The 5,000-nt window shown below is 30.2% G+C and overlaps 1 protein-coding gene across 2 annotated transcripts in view; it reads left to right on the top strand.

Moving 5' to 3' along the window:
• insc (inscuteable) overlaps nt 1–5,000 on the top strand; it is a 496,177-nt gene that overhangs the window by 404,964 nt on the left and 86,213 nt on the right. The gene's annotated exons all lie outside the window — the stretch shown is intronic.

Below are 5,000 nucleotides of genomic sequence, written 5' to 3'. Positions count from 1 at the left end.
TCATAGCTTCAAATGTAAATATGTACTGTATGTAGCTTTACGACTGAATTACTCTCCAGTCCTTTACAATATTTTCCCCCTCCTGAGGTTATTGTCCTTCATATCCTTGTGCCTTCTCCGCCAGGTGTACATACAGGCATCACTGATGTTCCTTAGAGGTGGCCACAAAGGTCACTCTTATCGCTTTAAATCTTATTTTACGACATTTGCCTTCTCGACGAAATGAATAGAAATCATAATGAGGTCACGACTAGGTAATATTAGGTGGAGTTTACACTCGGTGCTGTTTTATTTAATACCCTTATATCTAAGGCCGTTCTAGGGTTCCTTTTATGCGTGCTGGCCTCACAGAAGGCGTTCATGTCGATGTCTATGAGTTCACTCTCGTCTTGAGAAAACCAAATGATTGAAAGGATCCTTTATAAAAAGAACGATAGCTCCGATAATCTTGTTGGGCGCATATTGGGCTCCTCTCAAATAGCCATTACGCCCTGTTTTGTGAATATAGTGAGAGGCAACAGCTTACTAGTGATTTGAAAAAGAAAAACTTGAACGTTTACTAAACATAATTCAGAAGATAGCATTTATTTATTGGAAAATTGCTGTATTATTATTTCTATTATTACCTAAGCTGCAACCGTTTGTTTGAAAAGTAAGGTGCTACAAGCCAAAGGGCTCCAGCAGGGAAAAATAGCCTAGTGAGGAAAGGAATTAAGGAAATGAGTAAACTACAAGATACGTAATGAAGAATTAAGATAACAAATTGTAAGAGGAATAACAACATTGAAATAGATCTTTCATAAATGAACTATAAAGAGAAACTTATGTCAGCCTGTTCAACATAAAAACATTCGCTGCAACTTTGAACTTTTGAAGTTACACTGATTTAATTACCTGATTAGGAAGATAATTCCACAAATTGGCCACAGTTGGAATAAAATTTCTAGAATACTGTGTAGTATTGAGCCTCATGATGGAGAAGGCATGACTATTAGAATTAACTGTATATAAAGTATTACGAACAAGATGGTACTGTCAGGGAAGATCTGAATGCAAAGGATGATCAGAATTATGAAAGATCTTATTCAACATGCATAACGAACTAACTGAACGACGATGCCAAAGATTAATATGTAGATCAGGGATAAGAAATTTAATAGACCTTAAGTTTCTGTCCAACAAATTAAGATGAGATTCGGCAGCTGAAGGCCGGACAGAATAACAATAATCGAAACAAGGTAGAATGGAAGAGTTAAAAAACTTTTTTTTTCAGAATAGATTGATCAACAAGAATCTTGAAAGATAATGAGCCCATTTTTATGCAATTGAAGAAGCATATCCAGAGTTAAAGGAGAAAGAACTATTATATTAACTTGGTGTTTAACTAAATAAAGAAATGGTCCCTCCTGGGATAATGGATGAGACACATACAAAGCCACTATCACCCTAATGAAAATGTTAACCTTGAAGGAAATATTGGATGCAAATGAAAATAAAGGAGGCGAACCTTTAGTGGTGGGTCTAAGGATTGCAATAAGACGCTAAATTACAATAAGCGTCGGAGTTTTATTTGGAGTGAGAAATTTAGTAACGTAACGTTCACTCTATAACAAATGACAAGAGGATCGCCTATAAATTTGACCTTTAAGATACACTTGATAGGCTGCCAGATATGGAAGACATTTTCATTACAACGATTGGAAAATATGTTGTCTTACATCGATTGATCTGTATACTGTAACAAAAGTCTTCATTGCATAATAAAAATTAGCTACGGTTGGGGCAATATTGACTGATAATATCATTAACGACCATCAATTAAATATTTTAGCTTTTATCAAGGGTCATTGTGGGGAAGTGTCTCAATCTCCTGTTGTTTAATATAGTTTGTGTTCAACAAGAGATGTGTACTTGTGCAAGTGCTGGAGTATGAAATATGTGAGTGACTTTGTATCTAACGGATCGGTCTGTTTGTCTATATTTCACTGTCGCGTATTACATACATTTTTAGTACAGTAAATTATTAAATAAATGCTTTACAAATGAGAACTTTATAAAACCTATTGAAGCCTCAGATAAGCACAGCATCATTAGTGTTTGTAAGCATTTATATTAAATATAATTTCCCTTACTTTATGACTATCTAAATAAAATCACAGATATTAAATCTTTGCTTTGGCGTCGTTAAATGTGATGGTTATATCGTTTAATGAAGTAAAATGTAATTTTTTACCTTATTGCTTTTCTTTTCAAGCATTTGTTAGATTTTTATAGCAGTTATTTATTAACAGCAATAATTTTTCCAATTAGGACTTACATGTATTAATGATAGTCTCCTTATTTGAGGCTTTAATATCTGCTTTATGAAATTGAGTTTTGTAAGCGTTTATTTATCAATTTAATTCGTGCTATGAAGATCCATATGTAATACACGAAGGCACTAGCCGCTTTGTCTGGTATTCATCATTCCAGTGTTTTTTCTGCCTGCAAACACATACATACCATATATGTATATATATATATATATATATATATATATATATATATATATATATATATATATATATATATATATATATATATATATATATATATATATATATATAGTTAGATAGATAGATAGATAGATAGATAGATAGCTAGATAGATACATGTGTGTCGTAAGTTTTTAATGCTTAATTTTATACGACGGGATAATGAGGAACTAAGAAAGTTCCTATAACATCATTTTATATCTGTTAACATTACCGGAAACTTTCATTCCATAATTATTCTATTTGAAAAGGTGGCAGTTGTATTTCAAAAGAAAAATAGCATCGTCTAAAATCTGAACTCGCCCACTCAGCCTTAACAGCACCGGAATGTTCTGTCTTCATACTCTGGTAACGAAAGTATCGAAATTTGATTAATGCTAAACAGCAGTTGAGTGTGGGTAGAGAGACACGAAATACTTGTAAGGACGAAGTCTTGGGAAAAATATTAGAAGTTGACACAAAAATGTTAGGTGAAACATAGATTATTATTATTATTATTATTATTATTATTATTATTATTATTATTATTATTATTATTATTGTTATTATTATTATTATTATTATTTATCATTATTATTATTATTACTATTATTTTCAATTGTCAAGCTACAATTCTAGTTGGAAAAGCAGGATGCTATAAGCCCAGGGGCTTAAACGGGGAAAAATTGACTAGTGAGGAAGGGAAACCTTGGTTAGTTCTTTCGTTTGATCTTCAAACCTTAAGAAATTACAGTTGCATACTTCTAGTGAAGAAAGTAATATAACAGTGACACGAATTAGCTGTTTTTTTTTATATATAAGTAAAATTCAAGTATGTGCTTCTAAAATTTACTTTCTCTTCATATGTGGTGTCATCAATATCTTAGTTGTGTTTTTGTCTGCTAATGAAAAATTATTCATGATCTAAGAAAATCGGTTCGAGTCTAAAAATTGGCATTGCTAAATATATATGAATGCAGAATAAAAAAGAATATATATTTCGTTTAAACAGCATAACAAAATACACTGTTGTTACTTTCCGAAGCGTTTCTATTATATCGGCAGTGTTATCATTATGTAGGAAAATGCGCTGGTGTGTATCAATCATTACAATTTTGCAAGAAAATTGTTGCATAACGTCAATAAGGCAATTGGCAGTAGAAGTGATAAATGGTGGTCTTTTGACCTTTCCTCTATTGAAAGCCCTACTTACTTCAATGACAACTGGAGACCTGAGGCGGGACAACTGTGTCATTTCAGTAACTCGAGTTATTATTGTTCAACTTTCATTACGGTCACTTTTGTTATCTTCTGATGAAATGTCTTCTAGATGTTTTTGCTTCTTCGTCGGGATCCATTACGGACATATACAGTATATAAATTATATATATATATATATATATATATATATATATATATATATATATATATATATGTATATATATGTATATATATATATATATGTGTGTGTGTCTGTGTGTCTGTGTGTGTTTGCATTAATATATGTGTATATGTACTTATGTATACAGCATATATATATTTAGTTTGATATGTAATATATGAGTATATATTGATATATATACATATATATATAATATATATATATATATATATATATATATATATATATACGTGTATATATATATATATATATATATATATATATATATGTGTGTGTGTGTGTGTGCATTAATATATACGCATATGTACTTATGTGAACAGCATACATGTATGTGTTTTGATATATAATATGTTTGAGTGCATATTGTTATATATGATATTATATATTTATATATTTATATGTGTGATATATATATATATATATATATATATATATATATATATATATATATACATGTATATATATATACATATATATATACACATATAAATATATATATATATAAGAAACACCTCAAGAAAAATTTGTAGAGAATATTAGATATATAATGAAATGTTTGTTTTATTTATTCTCTTAATTTCGTCTTCAAATTATGACCTTAACATTGTGAATAAAGGAAAACCGTGGGTTTTTCTTATCAAAATACGTATAGGTTACTTCATTTTTTCACTGATTTAAATAGTTCATTACACTTAGTGTAATATAGATATGTATGTGTTACATGAAATGTTTTTTTTTTTTTTTTCATTATTTATAAGTATATCTCATACATCGTGTAGGTATGTTGTGTTCTATACTTAATGGTTTGATGATCTGTGATATATTTCCTTCCCATCCACATCTCTCTCTCTCTCTCTCTCTCTCTCTCTCTCTCTCTCTCTCTCTCTCTCTCTCTCTCTCTCTCTCTCTCTCTCTCTCTTCTTAACTGTTGTATTGTAATGACGGTCATACATTGTATGGACATGTCGGCATTACTGTGAATTATTCTAAACGTTAAATGACTTTCTCTGGCCATGGCATGTACTTTTCCATAAAGGGTCTTGAGAAACTTCAAGTTGGTTTTAAACATAAGAAAATGGAGGTTA

Source organism: Palaemon carinicauda, chromosome 1 (genome assembly GCF_036898095.1).
Source record: "Palaemon carinicauda isolate YSFRI2023 chromosome 1, ASM3689809v2, whole genome shotgun sequence".
In the NCBI taxonomy this organism is placed as follows: Eukaryota; Metazoa; Arthropoda; class Malacostraca; order Decapoda; family Palaemonidae; genus Palaemon; species Palaemon carinicauda.
Note: the sequence above shows the minus strand (reverse complement) of the source record. Positions and strands in the feature narration are given on the sequence as shown.